This window comes from Myxocyprinus asiaticus, chromosome 16 (genome assembly GCF_019703515.2).
Source record: "Myxocyprinus asiaticus isolate MX2 ecotype Aquarium Trade chromosome 16, UBuf_Myxa_2, whole genome shotgun sequence".
In the NCBI taxonomy this organism is placed as follows: Eukaryota; Metazoa; Chordata; class Actinopteri; order Cypriniformes; family Catostomidae; genus Myxocyprinus; species Myxocyprinus asiaticus.
The window spans coordinates 27,134,798-27,162,507 of NC_059359.1; the positions used below are offsets into that span (position 1 = coordinate 27,134,798).

Sequence of the window (27,710 nt, forward strand, 5' to 3'; positions counted from 1 at the left end):
ACGGCCCGGCCCGGCTCTGCCCTCGTCCTCGTCACAGATGTATAGACAGATGTTTCACTTTCACAAAAGCATTCTGAACTCAAAGGATCATTGCCTAATGTGGTTATATGGGTACATGCCAACACCTCTCTTCCAGCTGCAACAATTAACAATGATGATTAAACAGAAACTTGCGAAAAGCATATTTATGTTTGTATTTAATGTGAAGACTAAGTATTAAAATATTATGTTTATGACCTACAGTACCATATGATGCATCTGAACTAACAATCATATTCTACATCTTATATTCCAGCAGCTGATACAACAACACTAATTCCAGTCACCACCTCAAACTCTGTCCTGAGTACATCCGTAACTCCCACACAACAAAGCACATAATCCTTATAGTTCTCAGGTAACCAGATTTTCTCACTTCAGTGTTTTGCAGTGGCTCTCAAAAACTCATTTCTTTATTTCTTTACTGGTTCATAAAAATATGAATTTTGTATTTGTACAATTTGTCCCATCTGAACTAAAATCCATCCTCCATAGCGTTAGCTAGAATAACAACAATCCAATTACCACCCCAAACTCAGAGCAGACACCAAGGCATAAATGAATAATACCTCATAAACAACAAAGTATTATTTCAGTGGTTTGCACTGCAATAACTTTTACATATTGGAGTTCTAGAATCACTGATTCCTCTCTGGAGATTTACAGCTTATAAAACAGCTGATTTTGCAAATAAAATAAAGTTTATTTTTCTCACGTCACTTTTTTTTCACCAACAATCATCACCAGCATGAGCCAGCATGAAAGTTTTTAATCAGATATGTCAATGAGACTACAATAATTTCCATCTTTTCCTCAAACAGAATGATGTAGTGTGGCCATTTGGTACAGTCTGTGCCATTTATCATTTTATTTGCAAATAGTTGTTTTTTATATCTTTGACTAAAGTACAAGACAATATTCTCTTGTTATATACATTTGTACCCTTAGTGACTCTCTCTGCTTCAGTGACTGCTGTTGTTGTTGTGACTGCTGCATTAGTTGTTCTCCTTCCTGTTGTTCTTCTTTGGGTGATGTGTCAAAAAAGAGCTGGTGAGTTTTCAGAATCTAATATTTTTCAAAAATGGACAAACAGTCCAACATATCCTTTACAGATTAACGTGTAAGTTTTAGGTTGTATAAAGAAATAGTAATTTGGAATATAAAGATGTTCTCTATCTGTCACTCACTCGAAGTTGTGTCGATGTAGTGATACTAGGGGTCACGCTTGGGAGCCCCGAACACCTCTGCTTTTTGAAAAAAGGCCAATGGGAATTGGCGAGTGGAATTTGCATGCCACTCCCCCGGACATACGGGTATAAAAGGAGCTGGTATGCAACCACTCATTCAGATTTTCTCTTCGGAGCCGAGCGGTTGCATTCAGTGCACTGAATTAAATTCAAACTCAGTTTTCTTTACCATTCACCTAAAACTGCTGGATTTACGGCGCATTTCAGCGGCTTCTCCCCCTCTGCACCCGTGGAGTGCAGAGAACGCCCCTGGGCACTTCGGCAGAGCAAAAGAGTATATTCTAAAAAAGTATATTTTCTTTCTAAAAGAGCGGCACACACGGAAACGTCTTTTTAAAGATGCCTTTCCATTTGTGTGTTATTCCTGGTTGCGGTCGTTATCTCTCCGCTTCTGACGGCCACGGTCGCTGTCTTACATGTCTGGGCGCTGCCCACGTGGAGACATCGTTCGTGGATGGGTCTTGTCCTCATTGTGAGAACATGACCATGGCAACGTTGCGGTCATGGCTTGCATTCGTAAGAAAGCAAGCCAACCCAGCGGCTCCCTGCCTCGGTCCTTCTACCTACGGGTATGAGGCTGTGCTGGTTAGCAATTTGGGGACCTCAGTGGGAGCATCTCCACCGGGTAAACCCTCACATACCTCCCATTCCCCAGCACGCTCGCTTGCCCCGGTCGGGCTCTCGGATGAGACAGCCGGCTCATCTCACGGCGAGTTCGACCTCTTATTCGGAGCCCGGGAAGATGATGAGTTATCGAGCACAGCATCAGAGAGCGGGCTCGTCCACTCTGATGCGGATGCCTCGGCTGGGCTCCCTCCTTCGGGTGTGGTTGCTCAGTCTCAGGCCGATGCGGAGATAACGGACATGCTTTCCCGGGCAGCCGCGAGCATCAGGCTAGAGTGGAACCCTCCACTCTCCCCTGAACCCTTGTGGCTCGATGATTGGTTCCTGGGCCCAGAGCGCCGCTCACGCCTGCGCGCCTAGCCGTGGCACAAACACGCCCACACCGGGTTGGCTCCGATGGACTGCGGGAACGATGTTCCTCCTCCCCCCTCCTCAACCAATCTTATGGTGGGTATCGGGAGCCAGGTAAGTGCTGTGATGTCCCTGGACTCAGCACGGCCACGGGGCTCGAGCCCCCGCGATGTGGCACCTCAGGCTCCGCCCCGCCATGAGGCCCCACCCTCCGGTACGTCCGATTTGATTATCCTCTTGGTCCCCCTCGCCCGGAGTTTGGACGCATGGCTTGCGCTTTCCAATCTGTCGCGATGGCTGACCTGGACCGTCCGACTCAGCTACGTGATTCAGTTCGCCAGGCACCCGCCTAGGTTCAGCGGCATCTGCTTCACCTCGGTTAAGGGCGAGAGCGCTGCTACCTTGCGTGCGGAGATCACAACCCTTTTGCGCAAGGGCGCGATAGAGCCTGTCCCTCCAGCCGAGATGAAGAAAGGGTTTTACAGCCCTTACTTCATCGTACTGAAGAAAGGCGGTGGGTTGCGGCCAATCTTGGACCTGCGAGTTCTGAACTGGGCCTTGCACAAACTCCCGTTCAAGATGCTGATGCAGAAACGCATTTTAGCGAGCATCCGGCATCAAGATTGGTAGACCTGAAGGATGTGTACTTCCACATCTCGGTTTTACCTCGACACAGACCCTTCCTTCGGTTTGCTTTCGAGGGCCGGGTATACCAGTACAAGGTCCTCCCCTTCGGCCTGTCCTTGTCCCCTTGCGTCTTCATGAAGGTTGCAGAGGCAGCCTTTGCCCCACTAAGGGAAGTGGGCATCCACATACTCAACTACCTCGATGACTGGCTGATCCTAGCCCACTCTCGGGAGTTACTGTGCGCACACAGGGACCTGGTGCTCAGGCACCTCAGCTGTCTAGGGCTTCGGGTCAACTGGGAAAAGAGCAAGCTCTCCCCGGTTCAGAGCATCTCTTTTCTCCGCTTGGAGTTGGACTCAGTCTCGATGACAGTGCGCCTCATGAACGAGCGAGCACAGTCGGTGCTGAACTATCTGAAGGCGTTCAGATAGAGGACAGCGGTTCCACTGAAACTTTTTCAGAGGCTCCTGGGGCATATGGCATCCTCCGCAGTTGCCACACCGCTCGGGTTGATGCATATGAGACCGCTTCAGCACTGGCTTCAGACTGGAGTCCCGAGATGGGCATGGTGCCACGGGACACATCGTGTGGTCGTCACGCCGATCTGTCACCGCCTCTTCAGCCCTTGGAACGCCCTAGCATTTCTATGGGCAGGGGTTCCCCTAGAGCAGGTCTCCAGGCACGTCGTGGTTACAACAGATGCCTCCAAGACGGGCTGGGGCGCCGTATGCAACGGGCACATAGCCGCCGGCTCCTGGACTGGCCCGTGGCTGCGTTGGCACATCAACTGCCTCGAGTTGTTGGCAGTATTGCTCGCCCTGCAGAGGTTCCATCCATTGATCCAGGGCAAGCACGTGTTGGTCCAGACGGACATCATGGCGACGGTAGCATACATCAACCGTCAAGGCGGTCTACGCTCCCGTTGCATGTCACAACTCGCCCGCCGTCTCCTCCTCTGGAGTCAGCAGCGCCTCAAGCCGCTACGAGCCACTCACATCCCGGGCGACCTCAACACCGCAGCGGACGTGGTGTCACGACAGGTTACGCTCAGGGGAGAGTGGAGACTCCACCCCCAGGTGGTCCAGCTGATTTGGAGTCGATTCGGTCGAGCACAGGTAGACCTGTTTGCTTCCCGGGAATCCTCCCACTGCCTGCTTTGGTACGCCCTGACCGAGGCACTCCTCGGTATAGACGCGCTGGCACACAGCTGGACTACGCAAATACGCGTTTCCCCCAGTGAGCCTACTTGCACAGACCCTGTGCAAGGTCAGGGAGGATGAGGAGCAGGTTGTCCTAGTAGCACCCTACTGGCCCACCCAGATGTGGTTCTCGGATCTCACGCTCCTCACGACAGCCCCCCCCACCCCGGCGAATTCCCCTGAGGAAGGACCTTCTTACTCTGGGTTTGTGTAGGAGTCGGTGTTGTGCTGGATTCCATCTCTAAGATAACATTACCTAGTGTTGCAGTTTGTTGTCGCTGTTGAATATCAAAAGAGAAGCTATTACTGTCTGAGCCAAGGCTCTCGGGAGCGCGCATAAACATCACATCCTTTGGATTTTCCCGGCAAAACTGACCTGCTCCCTTCACATGAAAATCAGTCTACAGGCTTTAATAGGCAGCCTAGGAAGTCCGGAAAGGGCTCATTTCTTAAGTTGCATTACAAGCCGTTCACACATTGGCAAAAAAAAGGCGAATATTACATGAAAATTGTTACATATTGCACCTTTAATTTATAAATATACAGTTGTTCATTGTTAGTTCATGTTAGCGCATAATGCATTGACTAATGTTAACATAAACAACTTTTAATGTTAAATATGTAATTAAAATATGTTAAAACATAATCCAAGATTAATAAGTGCTGTAAATGTATTGTTCATTGTTAGTTCATGTTAACTAATGTACTGAAGGTAAAAAAAAATATATATATATATTTCAACTTATTTTAAGGTGTTACCATCAACTTTATCCTCTTGGACTCTTTTTACTTATGGAAAAGTGGTATGTGGGGAAACCTACTTTACAGGCTCGAAACATTTAAAAAAAAATCTTGGGTTCAATACACAGGTAAGAAAAAAATTCCTGTTCAATAATTGGGAGAGGGTGTGATCTTACTAAATAAAGGACTGAACAAACACTACACCTTGAAACTGAACAGAGCACAGACACAGCATCTCACTAAAACCTCACTCTTTTATAAGTGCATAGATTTCAAAGACTTAACACTGTCAATTTCTTGTATCATCAGAAGACTCTAAACAGAGAAACATCATGTCTTCAACACTGTCTCTTCACCTTATGTGTCCAGTGTGTTTGAGTGATTTCAGAGATCAAGTAAGTTTGCCATGTGAGCATAATTTCTGCAGGCAGTGTATTACAAACTATTTGGAATCAAGCACAGGTGCTAACAAATGTCCAGAATGCAGGCAAAACTTTATCAAACAGGATCTTAAAGGTAATAGAGTCCTAAGAAATCTTGTGGAAGCTTTACAGCAATGGAGCCAGGCAAAAGAAGTTGTGAAAGAACAGCAACTGACTCCCAGGAATGCACATGAAATGCTCTGCTCTTAACATGAGGAGCAACTCAAACTTTTCTGTGAAGATGATCAGAGATTGGTTTACCTTATCTGCAAGGAGGGAGAGAAACATCCCAGACACAGTTTCAAGCCTGTAAAGGAGGCTATGAAGACCAGTGAGGTTGTAATAATCTGTGAATCATGCAAATAAACAAAACATTACAGGCAACATAGATGGAAACTGTTTGTTTATTTTTTATTTATATCTATAAAAGGAGGAAAGAATAATGAAAAAGCTCCAGAGGACAGTAAGCATTGCTGAGGCACCAATGAAGCAAAATACATCATTGTTGACAGAGATGCAAATAAATGGAAACATCCAGGTGTCCGTTTTGGAATCAGGATTAAGATAAGCCAGCCTGAAAGATTTCTGGAGGTAATGCCATTCTCTTTCTTTCAACACAATGAATATTACAAATGTTACATATTTGAGCACTAAAATTTAACAGAATCAGTCATTTCATATGGATTTGATCAAGAATCAAAACTGTTTCCATTGTCTTCAGTGGTGGAATGAAGAATGTTTCCCTTTAATTGAAGAAATCATGCTCAATAAGAACAAAGACATGAAGTCTGCCTTGCAAATGAAGTAAGGTGTAACATGCATACATTTTTTTAAATTTTTTTTTTATTCAAAACATTATTGTGGCCTTGTTACCACAATTGACCACCACAGTTTGTAAGAGCACAGGCACTAACAACAAGGCCGCGACTCTGACAGTCAAAGTCAAATCAGAGTTGTGCCATATTACTTCTTTGACAGAAATGAAAACGAGGCTGTGAGGGATAGAAGTATAATTTGTTCAGTGGGTTGTGCAACTGTTGTTTAAATTGGTGTTGATCATTCAGCTGACAACAATTTTAAGAAAAAATCTTTCCAAAACATTTTCAGTTGACAAAAAAAAAAAAAAAAAGGTTGAGAAAATAAAATTTAATCTGGGTAATCTGGCTTTATACAGTGCATGCCTTTGAAAAGATTGTAAGTCTCTGACTGTCAGGCAAATGAGAGGTGTTAGTGTAAAACTGCACAGTTAAAGATCAACAAATGAGGGCATTATGATAGATGGTGAAACATTAACTAATTCTAGTTGCACCTTCATAAATTAACTCTACATGACATTCTACAATGGCATATTAATGAACAGAAAGTACAAAGTTAAGCTTTATGTCCAACCTTATGAAAGCTCTTCTGATTTCTTCTACCTATTGCGCTTCAGTTCATGGGCCATAAGTTCATCACAGGCATAAAGATGCTGTCCTGGCTGTCAGAACTCAAGGATTTATATCAAAGATCACAATATATGGCTTAAATACATATGTTTTATGCAGCAGAAATTAAATTAAGAAGAAAATTATGTTTTCCAAAGATTTAGGTCAAGACTTAATGGTTATCGAGTGATTTCTGAACACTTCACCCTTGACCCTTATAAAACTGACCTGCCAGTGTTTGTTTGGAGAGACATGCTAGGTCCTGTTAAACAAGGTGAGTTAAGCTTAAATTAATGTCTCTCATTGTACTGTTTTCTTAAACATGTTCAGTATTTGTAAGGGACTGTAATTCTTTATTATGAAGGTAGCTGGGTAGAATGTTAATCCACTATGGGGCTCCGTAAGAAGCGTGACAGGAGACAGAGAAATGTTCAACTCTTTATATGAAGACTTTGAATGCACAGCAGTACTACACGTTACAGAGCAGTTGGCAGAGCAGTTGGCAGAGCAGTTGGCATCACAGAGGCTTTGAGTAGTGCACAGAGGAGATATCTAGCACATATGTGAGCAAATGGTGGCAAGAAGCATTAGATGGATGCCTCAACAATGATCCAGTTTGGACTGCATATGGTATAGCTGCGATGATATGATCACAAAGGTGATATCAGATGTGGCATTAAATGTGGTATTAAGTATGGTCTTTATTCAGTCACGCACATTAACACCTGAAGAAATGTCGGAGCAAACGAAAGTGAAAGTGAAAGGAAACCGCAATAGCGGAATAGCATCATACACAACATAAAAGTTTCATAATAAAAGTACTCCCAGTATACACAGGAAATTTAGAACCGTATTCATTAAGTGCCATTAGTTTTGATTATGTTTGTTTCCCATTGTCTGTGTTTTCTTCAGACCTATAGTACAATAGACAAACACCTGAAACTAGCTATAAGAAGCTATCAACATTATGAAGGCAAAGATTACTTTGCCAAATTTCAGAAGTTTCACAATGGTTATAAGGACAAATATGTGGAGGACATACAAACAGGTCAGGTGTACTGGGAAGTTAACATAGGAGTTGAACCAGGGTGGGAACATGGACTTACAGTTAGGAATTATCAAAATGAGAAGATTTCCTTCTGGCAGACATGGGTTTCTAAACATTTTGAGAAAATAGCTCTTATAGTGAAAGATTACAGACTTTATGCCGTAAGGGGTGAAGAAGAAACCTTGATTGCCAACCAGGTTATGCCCAGCAGGGTTGGGGTATATGTAAACTGTGAGAGATGCCTGGCTGTATTTTGCAGTGCAGACAATATGTCTCTCATTCACACAGTGTGGTGTGGTGATAAGATTTATCTATAAATTAAACCTTTCTTTTAGAGCATGAGCTATCTATGAGTAACAGTCCAGTCATCGTGATGGAACTGACAGCCCGTTATCAGTGTAAGAGTTATCTTCAGGAAAGTATTTAAAGGAAGTGTACCTTTTTCAATTGGCTGTTTATCAAAACATATTAGAAGACTTAAACTTACTATTAATTTCATTAAAGGCTAAAAATGTGCGTATTTCCCACAACTGCTGATAATGTGGCTCTATGGCACAATGCAATTTCAAATCCAGTCCAATACATAAATATATCATGGGGTCCAAGCACATATGGCCAGGACATGGCCAAAATAATTAAATTGGACACAATAGAGCCTGTGGGCACAGCTGTTTTTGTGTAAAGATTTCTTCCAAAAGATTGTTTTATCACAGTTGTAAAATTAGAATTTTCTTAGAATGACAACAGAATGACAATAGAAGAAGAAGAAGAAGAAGAAGGAGAAGAAGAATAGATTTTGGATTGCTGGACAACAGCACATTACAAGTCAAAGAGGATTTTAAAGGATTTTTTGTCTTTGCACTTTATCTAGTAGACAAAATCGGTAACACATCCTTGATTTACCATGCATAAATGAGATTTTGGATTGCTGGACAATTAAATCCAGAACTTGAGAAAAAAAAATTATGTAGTTTTATGATCAAATTCTACATGGCAGAATATTTTAGGGGCAGAAATAAAATCTGGTATACAATTTTTTTTCGTCTTGACTCAAGGAATCATAGGAAATTAGAATTTTGATTCTAGCCCATACAGATAAGAAGTTATTAGCAAAAATACAAATTAGCTCATTATAGCGCCACTTTGTGGACAATTTTCACCAACTTTGGTATGCAGCCTAATTTTTGCCATCTCTAAGTACACCGTAAATTTCTTAACAATCGACCATTCGCAATGCAAGTTATTAGCTGCTGAAATTGATTGGCTGATGGCGGGCATTTTTGTTGATTTGTTGAATGGTTTTTGTAAGGATATGTTAGCATGCGCATAACCCAGAAATGATGCATGGCAGTTTTCATTTATAAGGAATCTTTTATTTGTAGTGCCCCTATTGGCAAAATTGGACTAAACTTTGCATGCATCCTCAAAATGTTGTGGTATCAAATTATTCCAAGTTGCGTAAAGTTTGGACTTTGCGTTCAGAAGATATAGGCCATTAAGTAAATTTAGGCCATGCCCAAATAATTAATTAGCTTATATCTTCGAAACGATCTGACAAATCAAAAATCCAAATGTTTTTTTTTTTTTTTGTCAGGACAGTCCCTAGATGATATGCGCGAAATTTCAATCAAATCGGACCCCTAATAAGATTACAAACAACCTTTGAGTAAATAGTTTTGCAGAAGAACACTGTAATCCGGTTGATCAAGTCTGTTTTTTAGGAACTTCAGTGTAAACCTCCTCTCACACACCACTTAATAGCAGCGTAAGGTACTTGGGAACTTTTAGGCAAGCCCAATTGTACATTTTTGTGTCCGTAGTACTCCATACACAAAATTGTTTAACAATTGTTTTCCCATGTAAACATGAGCTAAACGGAGAACTTTGACAATTGCGAAGCGTCGCGGGTTTTTTTTACATCGTGACACATTAAAAATACTTAAAATGGTTAAAAACGCATCTCGACATGCATGTGTTCTGTTTGTTGCACTGCGTCTAGCTATTTTGTAGCGCAAGGGTGCATTCAGTGCAAACGGCCCCTTTCTCTTTCTTTGATCCTCATCCTCTTTGGTTCGATGACAAGATGGGTGTGTAAAACATTCAGGAATTAAGCCAGGGGCGATTCTAGGATTTCAATCTTAGGGGGGCTCAGCCCCCACTGACACTATTAGATGTGCACATTTAATGTATTTCACTCTTTTTAAAGTATTTCACAGATTTCATACTTTTTTTTATTTTTTTACTGTTTTTACATCATTCAAGGTAGCAGCTAATATTCATTCAGAATATTGTCATTTTATATAGCAAACACACCAAAATAACTTAAACCGTTTAAAGAATCATTCAAATAATCAAATAATTTATTTTCAAAACTGTGTTTATTATACAAAATCAATAATTTCGCAATTTCTACAGATTAAAGTTATATCAAACCTATATGACCACCCTACCTGACAAATAATTATATTAAGCACAACACTGACACCGGTTCAGAACTTTATATAAGCAAATGTCAGGCGCACAATAAATGGATCAAAAATGTTTAAATTTAAATTGCGGATCAAAGCGAGAACTTGTCGGCTGATTCGGCTCATTGTTCATTGTGCAGAAACTAACACTAACAATAAAATCAAAGTCATTTAACAATTTAAATTTGCAATTGTCATTTATCATAATATTTAGAGAATAAAGTAAAAAATAATGAGATTATGAGATTAAAGCTGTAATATTTTGAGGATAAATCGAAAGGAATGTAACATCAAAGTGATGTGGTGGACAACAGCAAAGTGGAGCAGCTGGGTCTTTACATACAACATCACTAACCAGGGAGGTAACTTGGCTATGCAACCGAGCTGAATTTGTGCGAAGTTTTTGCGAGCTCTCGGTTCATGAATGAGGTGTGCATTAGTACAGCAGAATTCAATGTGTGGGCGCCTGTCAAGGGAGGCACGAGATATAGGCTTGCACTCAAATGAAGTGAAACATATATGGAACTGCTGTGAATTATAGAAGTCCATATCAAGATATTGTATGTGGTAACATCTCCTCAGTTACAGTATTGTTTAGAGAGGAAAACCCAATAACAACGCCAAGTGGTACTGCTCGTATTTGTCTGGTTCTTTCTCCTGAATAAATTAAAGTTCCTACATAACCGCTGCAGTGTCCGGATACTAATAATTCTGTGCTGATGCGCCAAAAGACCAAGGATTTCTTTATCGCTAAATCCTATTCTAAATATGTTTACATCCTCCACATCCATCTCTTGCATGAATGAAGCTGCTGGCTCGGAATCCATCTATTGCTGTGATAATGAAGCTTTCCTTATATTGAGATTTGTTTTCTCTTATATTTCTACTTCATTCACACAATTCTAAGACTTAATTCTAATAATTTTTACTTTATTCTCAAAATATTATGACTATAATCTCAAAATGCTGCGACTTTATTCTAATAATTTTAACTTTATTCTCATATGAATTTAATCTCATAATGCTACAACTTTATTCTCAAACTATTACGACTTTAATCTCTTAATGCTACAACTTTATTCTCTTAATTTTTACTTCATTCGCAAAATATTACAACTTTAATCTAGAAATCTTATTTTTTTATTTTATTTAATGTGGCAATAAAACACCATTGTGAGATCACAGAGTAAAGTCAAAAAGAACTTTATAAATGCATCTCGAAACTCCTGCGTTGGGTTTCATGACTGTTATTAAACATGATTCCAGGTTGTTTTTTAATGAAGCAAAGTTCAACTTAATGGTAAGACTTTTTTTTTTTTTTTTTTTTTTTTTTGCTCTGGTGTGCAGACTTAAGAACAATAATTGGACGAGTTCAATGACATCTGATTTTAAACTGATTAAAAATAAAGGCACTCCAAAGAGGCTATTTAAATGCAGCAGTTTAACTCCACGCACATGGCATGGAAATGTGAACCAGTTTTATATATGCACTGCATGCACAATTATTAGGCAAGTGAGTATTCTGATCTTATCATTATTTCCATGCAAATTTTCCAACTCCAAACCATATAAACTTGAATGCTTATTGAATTCAATCATTTTCAGGTGATATATATATTTGTGTAATGAGGGAGGGTGTGGCGAAAGTGACTAACACCTTATATCAAGGTGTGCATAATTATTAGGCAGCTTCATTACCTCAGGTAAAATGGGCCAAAAAAGAGAATTAACTGGCACTGAAAAGTAAAAAATTTTTTTAAATGCCTTTCAGACGGATGCAACACTCTTGAAATAGCTAAGCTATTGATGCATGATCACCGGACAATCAAACATTTTGTTGCGAATAGTCAACTGCGGCACAAAAAACGCATGGAGAATTAAAGGCGCAAATTAACTGCAAAAGACTTGAGAAGAATTAAATGTGAAGCTACCAGGAACCCATTATCCTCCACTGCCACCATATTCCAGAACTGCAATCTACCTGGAGTGTCCAGAAGTACAAGGTGTCAAATGCTCAGAGGCATGGCCGAGGTCAAGAAGGCTGAAACACGACCACCACTGAATATATTCACAAGTTGAAGCATTAAGATTGGGCAAAAAAATACCTGAAGACAGATTTTTCAAAGGTTTTATGGACAGATGAATTGAGAGTGACTCTTGATGGACCAGATGGATGGGCCCATGGCTGGATCACTAATGGACACAGGGCACCACTTCGAGTAAGGCATCAGCAAGGTGGAGGAGGGGTACTGGTATGGGCTGCTATCATTAATGATGAGGTAGTTGGACCTTTTAGAGTTGAAGATGGACTGAAACTCAACTCCCAAACCTACTGCCAGTTTCTGGAAAGTACTTTCTTCAAGCAGTGGTACAGGAAGAAGTCCTCAGCATTCAAGAAGGACATGATTTTTATGCAGGATAATGCTCCATCACATGCATCCAAGTACTCCACTCCTTGGCTAACCTGCAAGGGCCTCAAAAATCACCTGACTTAAATCCTATTGAGAACTTGTGGGCCCTTCTCAAATGTGAGATTTACAGTGAGGGAAGACAATACATCTCTTTGAACAGCATTTGGTAGGCTGTGGTTGCTGCTTTAGCGAAAGTTGATCATGAACAGATCAAGAAACTGACAGACTCCATGGATGGAAGGCTCATGGCAGTTATTGAAAAGAAGGGTGACTATATAGGTCATTGAATATTTTTGAAAGGCCAAAAATGTTATTTAATTGTCATTTTGTGTTACTTATTTGTTGCACTTACTCTAAAAATTGAGAATAAACAATTAAGTTGGGAGAATTTATTTTTGTAATTTAGTTGCCTAATAATTGTGCACACTGATAGTTGCCTAATAATTGTGCACACTGATAGTTGCCTAATAATTGTGCACACTTAAATATTCCCCTACAAAGGTTTGTATTTAATTCCATTTTTTTCATAATCATACTTATTTAATTTATTAATGACATTATTCTGGTAGTTGATAATGAAGGGATGACAGGGAGACTTGATTCACACACTAATTGCTTACATTTTGATCTGACATGCTACTGTGATGCAAGTCACAAGTATCACATTTATGTGCTCATTTCCACATCTTAAACTACTGGATGAATGCCATGTGTATTACAAAAGCATTAACACAAAACACATTACAAAATATTTTTGGTCATCAAATGGGATATTATATTTTGTATGGTGAAGTGTTTTAACTTCTCTGTCACTGAAAAGCAATTTGAAAATCATATGTTTTTTGCCATGCAGCACCACACAGCTTCACCAGAGCCCCATTTACCAGACCCAGACTGTATCTTTCACTCCATATATATTTAATTCTATATCTCTCATTGTGTCAAGAATAAAAGTGGCATTCTTATTGGTTTATGAAGAGTGTGCATTATGTATGTGCTCAAGTGCGGTAAAAGTGAGGTAAGAGGGAAACCCCATTATTTTAGCTCAGTGCTGCAACAGGATGCAAACAAACACACAAGCAACAGAGGAAATGTGAAAATAAAGCGAAACAGTGGAGGACAGAAAATAACAGAAGCAGTCATCAGATGCCATGTTCGCTATTAACAGCAGCGTCGTGGGGATATAACATTGCTATGGAGCTGCTTACTGACTAAACCACTTTTATACTGTAATAAAGAGTACACCACTTACAAAGTGTATATAAACGTAAACATCTATTTTGTGTATTAATGACTCACCTAACAAATACAGTATCTATGTGTGTATCAAATGCTCAATGGTGGCTTTACAAAGAATCCTACAGCTTGAGCACAGAAGGTGACGCAGAAGTCAGGTAGTGTATATAAGAACACATTTTTCCCCACTTGACCCTCTATCTGATAACGACATCAAAAGAAAATTCCGGATTCCAAGGACCAAGAACCTTGAATTGCTGCAGGTTGTAAAACCACACCTTCAGAGGGCCACAAGAAGAAACTATGCCTTAAGTCCAGCAGTGCAGTTCTTAGCTACACTGTGGGCAGATTTATGGAGGTGGTTGCTGATGGCCTGTGGCACAGCAAGTCTTAGGTCAGCAAGGCTGTGAAAGCAGTAACACCTTTGCTGTTACAGCTTATGAACACCACGCTGACTTTCCCCAAAACTCCTCAAAAAATCCGGTCACAACATTGCAGTTTTTTCAACTTCCTGACAAGTAAGAGGGGGTCATGCTGGTGCTGATGATGATGAAGATGCTGCATACATACATTAACATACATATTGTGTTTTACATATATAGCCATATGTGAAATTTCTCTTTGGAAAATGTTGTAACAAAGATATTCACTTGTAAATAATAAAATAACACCTTTTCTACATGAAAACGAACCCAATCCTGTGTTCCAAATGTCATAAATAATCCCTTCAGAGGGCACAAGGGAGAACAATTGTGACAGTCACACTGGAAGATCGTTTAAGACTGAATTTCCAATAAAAAAAATTGAGCACCACAACTTCAAGCCTTTTAAAGCTCTCAGAGTGGATGGTGAAGTCTTTGAAAGCAATAGGGCATAGGGGTGATAAGTCTGAATAGTACACACCCCAGCCGTGGCCAAATCAATGACGTCGACACCACAAACTAACAAGGAACTATGCTTCTAACCACAGGTGGAGAGCTGTAGTTCCAACTACACAACTTTGCGACGCCGTTTGCGAATGTTCGTTGGAACTACAGTTTCGGGAAACACCAAATCGTTGAACTATGTTGGTAACGATGAAACTTGCGACCATAGTTCGTTAACGATGGTTTTGGGAAACGCACCCCTGGTTGGTTCGCTGTTCAGTGAACTTGCTGCTAATTTGATTATGGATGGTAATTTTTAAACGCGCTAGCTGATTTTACCTAGGTAGAGTCCATTTTAGGGAGCGAGAAGGGATGCGCCGAACAAGTTGACTGGCGCATGCATTAAAATGTACTTGGTGTGTGGATTGTGAACAAATGAAGATTAGAAATTAGGTTTATAGATTATATGTTTAGAAATAAATCTGGCATAATAAAACATCAGTGCCTCTGATACAGAAAAGATGCACCCCTGTGAGAGAAAATAGAAAGATCACACTCGAGGCATTCGGTAATGTGTCAGATGAACTTGAGCAGGTTAAAGTCAAAGTGTGAACTGTCAGTTAATACAGGTGGGGCTCACTGATCAGAATTAATTTACATTTGTAGCCAGAATTGAAGCCTGCCTTGTTGCTTTTGTACCCTGATGTAATTAACATTAAGCCTTACTTTTTTTTCTTTTTTTTTTTTTTCTCATCACGAAAAAGCATTCGGGGCTATTAACAAAAGATCTGGGGCTTCAGCCCTATCAGCCAGTGTCTAGCTACACCACTGTTAATAGCCTACTATCTCAAGTCTTTTGAATTCTTTCAAAATAGAAAATCACTCCAAAAAGAGATTTTAATTTCAATAGAATAACTCTGGTAAAATAAAGGTATACAAAATATACAGTTGTGCTCAAAAGTTTGCATACCCTTGGAGAATTGGTAATATATGTACCATTTTTAAAGAAAACATGAGTGAGCAGGCAAAACACATTTCTTTAATTTCATATGGGATTCATATTCAGCTGTAGGTTATAACAGAATGGCACAATCATAAAACAAAACATGGCAACAAAGAAAAAATGAAATGACCCCTGTTCAAAAGTCTGCATACCCTTAGTTCTTAATACTGTGTATTGCCCCCTTTAGCATCAATGACAGCGTGCAGTCTTTTGTAATAGTTGTCTATGAGGCCCCAAATTCTTGCAGGTGGTATAGCTGCCCATTCGTTTTGGCAAAATGCCTCCAGGTCATGCAAAGTCTTTGGTCGTCTTGCATGAACCGCACGTTTGAGATCTCCCCAGAGTGGCTTGATGATATTAAGGTCAGGAGACTGTGATAGCCACTCCAGAACCTTCACCTTTTTCTGCTGTAACTACTGGAGGGTCAACTTGGCCTTGTGCTTAGGGTCATTGTCGTGCTAGAAAGTCCAAGAGCGTCCCATCCACAGCTTTCGTGCAGAAGAATGCAAATTGTCTGCCAGTATTTTCTGATAACATGCTGCATTCATCTTGCCACAAATTTTCACAAGATTCCCCATGCCTTTAGAGCTCACACACCCCCAAAACATCAGTGAGCCACCACCATGCTTCACAGTGGGGATGGTATTCTTTTCACTATAGGACTTGTTGACCCCTCTCCAAACATAGCGCTAATGGTTGTGACCATAAAACTCTATTTTGGTCTCATCACTCCAAATTACAGTGTGCCAGAAGCTGTGAGGTGTGTCAAGGTGTTGTTGGGCATATTGTAAACAGGCTTTTTTGTGGCATTGGCACAGTAAAGGCTTCTTTCTGGCAACTCGACCATGCAGCTAATTTTTGTTCAAGTATCATCGTATTGTGCTCCTTGAAACAACCACGCTGTCTTTTTCTAGAGCAGCCTGTATTTCTCCTGAGGTTACCTGTGGGTTTTTCTTTGTATCCCGAACAATTCTTCTGGCAGTTTTGGCTGAAATCTTTCTTGGTCTACCTGACTTTGGCTTGGTATCAAGAGATCCCAGAATTTTCCACTTCTAAATAAGTGATTGAACAGTACTGACTGGCATTTTCAAGGCTTTGGAGATCTTTTTATATCCTTTGGAATGCCCAATTCCCAATGCGCTCTAAGTCCTCGTGGTGGCGTAGTGATTCGCCTCAGTCCGGGTGGCGGAGGACGAATCCCAGTTGCCTCCGCGTCTGAGACAGTCAACCCACGCATCTTATCACGTGGCTTGTTGAGCGCGTTGCCACGGAGACATAGCGCGTTTGGAGGCTTCACGCCATCCACCGTGGCAACCACGCTCAATTCACCGTGCGCCCCACCGAGAACAAACCACATTATAGCGACCACGAGGAGGTTACCCCATGTGACTCTACCCTCCCTAGCAACTGGGCCAATTTGGTTGCTTAGGAGACATGGCTGGAGTCACTCAGCACGCCCTGGGATTCGAACTAGCGAACTCTAGGGGTGGGTATGTAAACTTTTGATCAGGGCCATTTGGATGATTTCTGTTATCATTATGATTTAAAAAGGAGCCAAAAAACTATGTGATGATAAGTGGCTTCATATGATCACTATCCTTAAATAAAAGACTTTTTGTTTTGCATGATCAGTCATATTTTCAAAATCAATGCCAAAATTTCACAATTTTTGCCAGGGTATGCAAACTTTTGAGCACAACTGTATATATTAAAAAGATTTGTTCAGATTTGTTCACTTATTCGTTCAGTTCACTTATTCAGCCTAAAAGTAATTACAAGTTTTAATTACATCCTGATGTCATTAGCCACTTTTTTTTTAATTCATCCAGCTCTTTTCTCGCTTTGTTAAACGAGATTACCGAACTAAATATGCGATTTCCCTCCTCCACTCCTTAAATCGGTCAAAAGAGACGCTGATCCTCACTCGTTAACGAAGCAAATGAGGAAATGGGGCGTATTCATTCAGTGGGCCAAACCAATGATATGCTCCTTCACAGCCTGCACTCCAGTGCTATTAGCTTGTGCTTTAGTCAGTCTTTACAGGTGGGAAAAGCCACCAGAGCAGTCTCGCACTGTGGCGCTCTAAACAAGTGCACTGCTGCTGGGTAAAACACTCGCGTGGTGAATGCAAAGTCACAGATTGGGGGGGGGGGAGATTAATTATTAGGGGTGCTAAAGCCTTTCTAAACAGGGTCTAGCAATGCCCATGAGTTAAGCATTATGGGGGTTGTTTTTTATTTTAAAATTAAATATGTTGTACAACAGTAATGTATTATTTTAAAGATTTGTTTAATTTTTTAAACCTGTCAGCAGTGGTGAGTACCTAACGACAGTGGTCCGAGGAACGACAAACCACAATCCCGCGACAGGGTGTTGGGCACCCAAGGCTCATCAATGCGCGAAGGCAACGGACACTATCCGTCTGGTCCGAACCGACAGAAGGTTTACTGTGGCACAAGGTCAAAGAAAATTTTAATGATGGTTATGGGAGGAATGTGTCACAACACTAGGTGCATAGCCACAGAGTGCCCATGATGAGCCCTGTCGACCGTCAAAAGCGCCTACATTTGGCATGCGAGCATTGTAACTGGACCTTGGGACACTGGCAGAAGGTTGCCTGGTACGATGAGTACCGTTTTCTTTTACATCCATTCATGTGGATGTCAGTTTGACATGTGCTACCTACCTCTTCATCACAATGGTATTACCTGATGGCACACTGCACACATTGTTCGGGAATGGTTTAAGGAACATGATGAAGAGTTCAAGGTGTTATCATAATGTACATCAGCCTTCTAGTAGCCCACCGGACCATCGTGACAAGTCCCGACCCACCTGATGGCCAATCTGACCCTGCAGTTTGTCCGAACGGAGGCTTTTGAGAATAAAGTCATAATATTTTGAGAAGAAAGTCGTAGCATTACGAGATTAGTAATATTTCGAGAATAAAGTCAAAATGATAAAGTCAGAATACTTTGAGAATGAAATCAAGTTAATATTGAGATCCAGACACTGCAGCGGTTATGAATTGAATTGATTCTGGAGAAAGAACCAGACAGATGTTCGCACAGTCCCGATCTGCATGGGTGATGTTTGAGCTGGGTTTCTTGAAGCTCTAAGTTGAACATTAGTAGCACTTAAATTGTACTTACTACAGCATGTTTCCTAAAAGCCTCGTTATATAAGTAGCACGTAAAAATGCTTGTAAATTAACTAGAGATATGAACCGCTCTTAAACCCATTAAGTGCAACTACACGTATTGTTCTTATATCTTTCACAGTTTTATCAGGTACAAAGGGGCATTTAATAAATTATATTAATATATTTGATAATTGGAAAGCCATTGCACACGGTTTCAGAGGATAAAAAGGTGATGGAAAAAATAGCATTGAAATCAATAGGCAGTCTCCGCAGTCTGTTTTATTGGACTTCTTTGATAAGCATAATGGCAACAGAAAGATATGTTCTTATTGAACAGATTTGCTAAGAAGACAATCTCAGCAAAAAAAGAAACTGTATTTTAAAGATAATTTTGTAAAAATCCAAATAACTTTACAGATCTTTATTGTAAAGGGTTTAAACAATGCTTTCCATGCTTGTTCAATGAACCATAAACAATTAATGAACATGCACCTGTGGAACGGTCGTTAAGACACTAACAGCTTACAGATGGTAGGCAATTGATGTCACAGTTATAAAAACTTAGGACACTAAAGAGACCTTTCTACTGACTCTGAAAAACACCAAAAGAAAGATGCCCAGGGTCCCTGCTCATGTGCGTGAACATGCCTTAGGCATGCTGCATGGAGGCATGAGGGCTGCAGATGTGGCCATCGCAATAAATTGCAATGTCCGTACTGTTAGACGCCTAAGACAACGCTACAGGGAGACAGGAAGGACAGCTGATCATCCTCGCAGTGGCAGACCACGTGTAACAACACCTGCACAGGATCGGTACATCCGAATATCACACCTACGGGACAGGTACAGGATGGCAACAACAACTGCCCGAGTTACACCAGGAACGCACAATCCCTCTCCATCAGTGCTCAGACTGTCTGCAATAGGCTGAGAGAGGCTGGACTGAGGGCTTGTAGGCCTGTTGTAAGGGAGGTCCTTACCAGACATCACCGGTAACAACGTCGCCTATGGGCACAAAAGCACCTTCACTGGACCAGACAGGACTGGCAAAAAATGCTCTTCACTGACAAGTTGTGGTTTTTGTCTCACCAGAGGTGATGGTCGGACTTGTGTTTATCGTTGAAGGAATGAGCGTTACACTGAGGCCTGTACTCTGGAGCAGGATTGATTTGGAGGTGGAGGGTCCATCATGGTCTGGGGCGGTGTGTCACAGCATCATGGGACTGAGCTTGTTGTCATTTCAGGCAATCTCAACGCTGTGCGTTACAGGGAAGACATCCTCCTCCCTCATGTGGTACCCTTCCTGCAGGCTCATCCTGACATAACCCTCCAGCATGACAGTGCCACCAGCTATACTGCTCATTCTGTGCATGATTTCCTGCAAGACAGGAATGTCAGTGTTATGCCATGGCCAGTGAAGAGCCCGGATCTCAATCCCATTGAGCACATCTGGGACCTGTTGGATTGGAGGATGAGGGCTAGGGCCATTCCCCCCAGAAATGTTTGGGAATTTGTAAGTGCCTTGGTGGAAGAGCGGGGTAACATCTCACAGCAAGAACTGGCAAATATGGTGCAGTCCATGAGGAGGAGATGCACTGCAGTAATTAATGCAGCTGGTGGCCACACCAGATACTGACTGTTACTTTTGATTTTGAGCCCCCCCCCGTTCAGAGACACATTATTCCATTTCTGTTAGTCACATGTCTGTGAAACTTATTCAGTTTATGTCTTAGTTGTTTAATCTTTTTATGTTCATACAAATATTTACACATGTTAAGTTTGCTGAAAATAAAAGCAGTTGAAAGTGAGAGGACGTTTCTTTTTTGCTGAGTTTATGTGAGTAATGTGACTGCAGTTTAAATCTTAAATAGGCAAAAATAAATAATTAAAATATGGTTAACAAAGGAGATTAGGGAGAGGGTGTGCAATAAGATGGATCCAATGGATGATATGAAAATACAGTCCTAGTCTGTTTACATAGCAGTTACAAATTGCAATCCAAGAGCAATGAGCAGACAATGCTCAGTGTCACTCGCACAAACACCAAACACCATCATGGTAACACATGTGAAATTAAAATAATTCAATAAACATTAACTAAACTACATCAAATATAACACAGACCATTGTAGATAAGTGATATTAAAAATAAGAAGAAGCAACTATTCCCATAAAATATAATGAAATGTGACGGGTAACGCAGGGAATTCTGGGAACGCCCGATTATTGTTTTGTTTTTTAACCGTAACTTTAACAATAATTTACTATAAAAAGAACATGTACTCTCTTGTTAAACATAATATATATTTACCATTAATTATACAGCAAAATCATACTTTTTACATGTAAAAATTATTTTTTTTACAACATTGTACTGTAAAATTACATGTATTGTCTTTTTAAATATATATTTTTTATTGTATATTTTAAGGTAACTGCCCGTATACCAATTATTTTCATTTTTTTACTGTAGTCATTTTAACAGTATTTTACTGTTAAAATTGCAGACATTTTTTACAGTGCAGGAACAGTTGCAGAGGTAGCTTGACTTGGAACAACTAAACACCAAGCACTGAAGCAAGGGAACAAACCAACTTAAATACACACAGGGGAGCAAGACACAGGTGACAGTAACAATGATAATGACACACAAGTCCAAAACCATGACACGGTTAATGTTTATATTTTTTGAAGTCCTAGAACTCTCTGACAATTTTTCTGTTCCAACCCCGATCTTGCACATCACAGTTAAAACTACAGTGATCAGTTTGCAGGTACAGCAGGGCCATCCTTAACTCCTATAATTTTGAGAAAAACTAATTATGAATTTACAATATATATCTCACATAAGATATATTTGCATGTTTGAGGAGATGCAGCAGTTCTTAATAAATCAGTTAGAAGAGGAAGTAAAGAAACAGCTGGAGACAGAGGAAAGGAATGCAGTTGAGGCCATGCAGATTAACCTTTCTATGATAAATTTACAGAACAAGAGGGAAGAGACGCTAGATCTGCACTGGGGGACTGAGAATGGCACAATCAAGCTGACCACTTTCTACAGCATAAAGTCATAGTTCATCCAAAAATGTTGTTCCAAACCTGAATGACTTTCTTTCCTCTGTGGAACACAAAGGATAGACAGTTAGCCTCATTCATCATTCGCTTTCATTGTATGTTTTTTCACAATAAAAGTCAATGATGAGAGAAGAGAGAAAGTCAAGCAGGTTTGCAATGACATAAGGGTATGTAAATTAAGACATAATTTTCATTTCTGGATGAACTATCCCTTTACAGTTTTTAAAATCGATTTTACACATTTCTCCAAACTCATGTCACTGAACACTCAAAACAATTAACACAGCCATCTGGACACTTACAGTTTTTCTTAGTCGATTTTATGCATTTCTCCAAACTGTAATCAGTGCTCTCAAAACAATTCTTATTTTCCTAAACAGATTGTAAATTTTTCTTGATTTTCATAATTTTCTCTTAATACTACACACAAATTTATCTGATCCAAGATTCATGCTTTCAAAACAGTTAACACAGACAACTAAATTAAAGTCATATTCTCAAATGTTCACGTGAGGTTGTCAGATGCCTTCATATTGATATTTGCTGTGTTAGTAAAGCACACAGCAAAGAAAATGCAATTTACAAAATTTTTCCACACAACTATCATGACTTTGCTATCTGTAAAAGGGGTCAAATATGAAAATTCAGTCCAAACAAAAAAATGAGGAAGAAAAAGAGGAAGAACAAGACCTTTGTGGTTCAAACTGGGAAGAGTGGGTAAAGGAAGGGGAAATAGGAGGAAGAAGTGATAAGAAAAGGTGAATGTTTTCACAACTCTTTCAGGGGTGAGCACTGAAAGAGTGGAGGAAAGACCAAATGGAGATGGTGTAATGATGGTGAGCTGAGAGAAAGAGGACAGCAGGGTGGAAGAGTAAAGTAGAGAAGACACAGAAGAAACTCAAATTATTTGAAAGTCACTCTAATTGATCATGTCATGAATCACGGTCTCTCTGAGACACACAAAGAGTTTGGCTTAATGTGAGTAGATCTACAATTACTTCAATTTCAACAAAAAAGAAGAAGAGGGAGGAATGCCACAATCAATTTCCATCTGTGCTTACAGTGCTGTCTAATGTAGGTCCATATAATATAGCAAGATTGCTTTTTTTTAATTATTAAATTAAATATCCTCATCCTCTTTCCAGAGGAAGAGCAGGAACAACTATAAATTGAGAAATTTTACAAAAACACATGGAAACAGGTCTTTATTGTGGATTTTTATGATAAATGTGTTATTTCAATAGTCAAGTTGTGTGTCTATAGCTGAAAATTTTATGAATTCAATAGAGAACATATCTCTAGTTTTGATGTTAGTATTTCGGTTTAATAAATGCATTATCAGAAAAGAATACATTGCTTCATTATGCAGTGAAATTGAATTGTTCTGTAAAATTAAGAGTCTGTTTTGTCGGAGAGCCACGTGATGCCATGCGAAGGGCAGACATGTGAGAGACAGCTCTGTGCACTTTGCTAATTTTTTTACATTATTTTCATGATATAATCCGGTGAAATTCGATACACCCAGTTACACATTTACTGTTTGAGGTAAACATGGAAAAGAAGTCAAAGTCCTCGGGCTCTGGAGACATTAAAAGACACTTACGGGTTCAAGATGAAAGTCCAGACAGGCCTATGGACCAGGGACTCGATTTGGATGGCACAGCGGGAGAAGGAATCCAGCGTCAACTGTCCAACATGTCGGTGATGTTGACGAAGGTACTTGTGGACTTGGAGGATCTCGCTGTAATACGTTGATCTATTACGGCGATGGAAAAAAATTTATCTGAGCTAGTCACAGGAGTGACATGTTGAAAAACGGATCGATTGTTTGGAGGCATCGGAGAGGGAATTAGCCGTTAGTCCGCTCGCGAACAAAATTGATTTGGAACATGTTCTTGAAAAGCTTGAAGATCTTGAGAATAGAAGCCCCAGGTATAACATAGCATGAGGAGGGCAGAGACATGGTGAAATTCCTGGACAAGCTTTTCCCGGGTCTGCTCGACATAACAGCCCACAAGCTGGAAATCGAGTGAGCTCACAGAGTCCCAGCTCACAGCTGAGGGAGAAAGGCACCGATCGATTCTGGCCAAATTTTTGAGATCATCCGAAGAAGATCTCATGTTGCGCCAGGCAAGGAGCAAAGGAAGGCTTTCTTGGAAGAATTACAATATTTTCTTGTTCCCGGACTTTGCGAACTCGACAAGAGAGAAACGCGATCGGTTTAAGGAATGTAAGAAACGTACATCAGCGGAAGATCACTTTTGCTCTGATGTTTCCAGCCAGACTGAGAATAAACACCAAGAACGGCAGCAAAGTATTTACATGTCCCAATCAGGCAATGTCTTTTATTGAAACAATGGGTGAGTAACCATTGGGTGTTTTTCTTGTGAGTGGATTGATTCACTGTACATACTCTGGCTTTCGGAGGAAGCTGGGCGCCATTTTTGTTTCTTTTTGCGTTGGCTCCACCGAGTGGTTGGAGTTTGTTTTGTTTTGTGGATTAACACTTTTCCTTAAAGAAACTTTTGCATTGACGGAAGATCACTTTTACAATGAAGTTCCCAGGCAGATTGAGAATAGACACTACGGATGACAGCAAAATATCTACATGCCCACACAAAGAAAGTCTTTTATAAAGTTGGCGGACTGTGTAAATCATGGGATATACTTTTATGCGGCCTCCGAGTGAATTGGCTCTTGACCATTCGTGGAACCGGGATGCGTGTTTCCTTTCCTTTTGTGCTGATCCCGCCTAGCGGTTGGAGCTTGTTTTGTTAAATAACACTACTTTGGGACAGTTATGGATGAATCTGTCAGTTCCTGGTGCTTATGCCTCCTGTTGGCTGGAGTATGATTTGTGGAGTATTTTCGTGGGACATTGGAATGAGTATGTCATCTGCTGCACTCATCAGCTGGCTCACTGAAGATTCGTTTGTCTGACCGAGGAAACTGAACGGCTTTATATCGGCTGGAATTTGTTTTGTGAAGGAACACACCTTCGAGACAGTTCTGTGAATGAGTCTACACATTCTTTGTGTTTATTCTGCCTATTGGCTGTGGTTTGTTTTACAAAATATTTGATGTTATGTAATTTTGCCTTACAAATTTGTGAGGCAAAATTGAGCAATCCGATGGCAAAGTTGTCGCGGGGGCTTTCGTAGGCGTACATGGACTCTTTGAGTTTAAAGGGATTGATGCCGGGTTCATGCGCACAATTTTCTTTTATCTGTTTGTTTTGTTCGGGGGGAAGTTCAGGGTTTTATTGTTGCATTAATGCTGAAATGTGGTCTTCATAATTTTGTCTTTGGCACACAATTTATTTTTTCTATTATATAAAAATTATGTCAAATGTTAATATGAGTGTACTATCTCTCTCCACATGGAATGTGAATGAGTTGGGGCACCCTATAAAAAGAAGGAAGGTTATTTCTTTTCTTAAACGTAAAAAATATGATATAGTGTTTTTTCAAGAAACGCATCTTTCCCTGCAGGAAGCTGAAAAATTTGGGAAGATATGGGGTGGACATGTTTTCTTTAGTGTTGGCTCAAGCAAGAGCAAGGAAGTCATTATATTGGTCAATAAACATCTACAATTCAAATGTCTCAAACAGATTAAAGATAAATTAGGAAGAGTCATTATTGTTTTAGCAGAAATTCAGGGGCAAAGTCTTATTTTGGCTAATATTTACGCACCTAACGCTGATGATCAGGGCTTTTTTATAGATCTTGAAGGGAAGTTTCAAGCTGCTGGCACCCCTCATGATATAATTTTGGGAGGAGACTTTAATCTTTTGATGGACTCAGTCCTTGATCACAGTGAAGCAAAAGTGTGTAAACCCCCTAGTGCAACACTGACGCTTCACAGGATGTGTAAAAATCTTGGTCTTACATATATTTGGAGACTTTTGAACCCATCTGGTAGAGACTATACATTTTTTTCATCAGTCCATAAGATTTGTTCTAGAATAGATTTTTTTATATATATCCAAATCCCTCATTTCATCTGTTGTGGATTGCTCAATTGGAAACATTTTAGTCTCAGATCATGCCCTGGTGAGTTTAGAGGTGTTGCCACATATAGAGAAAAATAAATCATATAGTTGGTGCCTTAATGTATCCCTTCTGCAAAATCCTGATTTCCAACAAATGTTAAAGACTGAAATCAATATTTATATGGAGAAAAACTGGTCCTTGGTATCCTCTGTGGGCATGGTTTGGGAGGCACTTAAGGTGGTTCTTAGGGGTCGGATCATACAGTATGCCTCATTCATCAAAAAATCCAAAGCACGAGAACTCGTGGAGTTGGAAGGAAATATTAAAAGTGCCGAGGCAGAGCTGAAGCGCTGTATGTCAGCTGATGGCCTCAGAGAATTGACCCGATTGAAATATAGATATAATACTATTTTGTCGCAGAAAGTGGAGTTTTGGTTATTCAGGGAAAGACAGTTATACTTTGAGTTGGGGGACAAAGCAGGGAAGCTTTTGGCTAGATATATAAAGCAGAGAGAGTCTCTTTCTACCATTCCCTCAGTGAAATCTGCTGGTGGTGAAATTTTTACTTCAGCCATTGATATTAATAATGCTTTTAAAGAATTCTATCTTGATCTTTATAGTTCCACGTCTTTGTCTACTGATGAAGATATTAGAAACTTTGTGGAACCATTAGATCTTCCTAAACTGAAGACTGAGCAAAAAAACGCTCTTGATTCTGAGATAACCTTGGAGGAGCTTGACGAGGTAATAAAGTCCCTACCTACTGGAAAGGCTCCGGGGCCAGATGGTTTTGCCGCAGAATTGTTTAGATCCTATGTTACAGAACTGGCTCCACTTTTGTTAGAAGTTTATACTGAATCATTAAAGAATGGAAAGCTTCCTCCAACCATGACACAAGCCCGGATCAGTCTGATTCTTAAAAAGGACAAAGATCCAAGCGAGTGTAAAAGTTACTGTCCAATCTCCCTGATCCAACTAGATGTAAAAATTTTGTCAACATTTTTGGCTAACCGATTAAGAAAGGTTATGACATCTCTTATACATATAGATCAAGTGGGGTTTATTTGGGGCCGCAGCTCTTCTTATAACATCAGGCATCTCATCAATATCGTGTGGTCAGTAGTGAATGATCAGTACTCTGGTTGCTGCCGTATATGTATATATATATATATGTTTTGCATTTCATTGTTATTGTATGATTTAATAAAAAAAAATTTAATTACAACAAAAAAAAAAAAAAGAGTCTGTTTTGTCGGCTGTGTGAATTGTTTTGAGAGCACTGACTATAGTTTGGAGAAATGTATAAAATCGATTGAGAAAAACTGTAAGTTAAATAATAATATCATGCATTCACTTGTCTTGACATATTTGTACATGTTCATACAAAATACTGTCTGATTTTATATGTAGAGAAAAGCCACTGTAAGTCATTGTTGTTTAAGTCAGATCATCTGAGCACTACTGTAATGCTATAAATCATGTGAAAATATCAATTTGTGTTTGTCTTTCTCCACAGAGGTTGAATGATTTCCAGTGACAGGAGGAATGAAGGAGAAAGACAAATATTAAGTAAATGTATGGCGAAATTAGGACAATTCAAAATGTATTCACAGGAATCAAGGGTACATATGAAAAGACAAGTCGTTAAAGAGTGGTTTTTTTTGTTTGTTTTTTTTTTTAGAGGAAGGCTGGTGTTTTAAATAATTCCTACTGTTGCAGGTGTAGGTCAAGAGTAGAAGATCTTCATATGGCTGTCAATTCTCTTTTTTAACTTTTCTATTGACTCGTCTGTAT

At 40.1% G+C, this 27,710-nt stretch overlaps 1 pseudogene; it reads left to right on the plus strand.

The window, feature by feature from the left end:
* The first annotated feature begins 1,042 nt into the window (after positions 1-1,042).
* Positions 1,043-27,506, plus strand: LOC127453850 (E3 ubiquitin-protein ligase TRIM4-like; annotated as a pseudogene).
* The last annotated feature ends 204 nt before the right edge of the window (positions 27,507-27,710 follow it).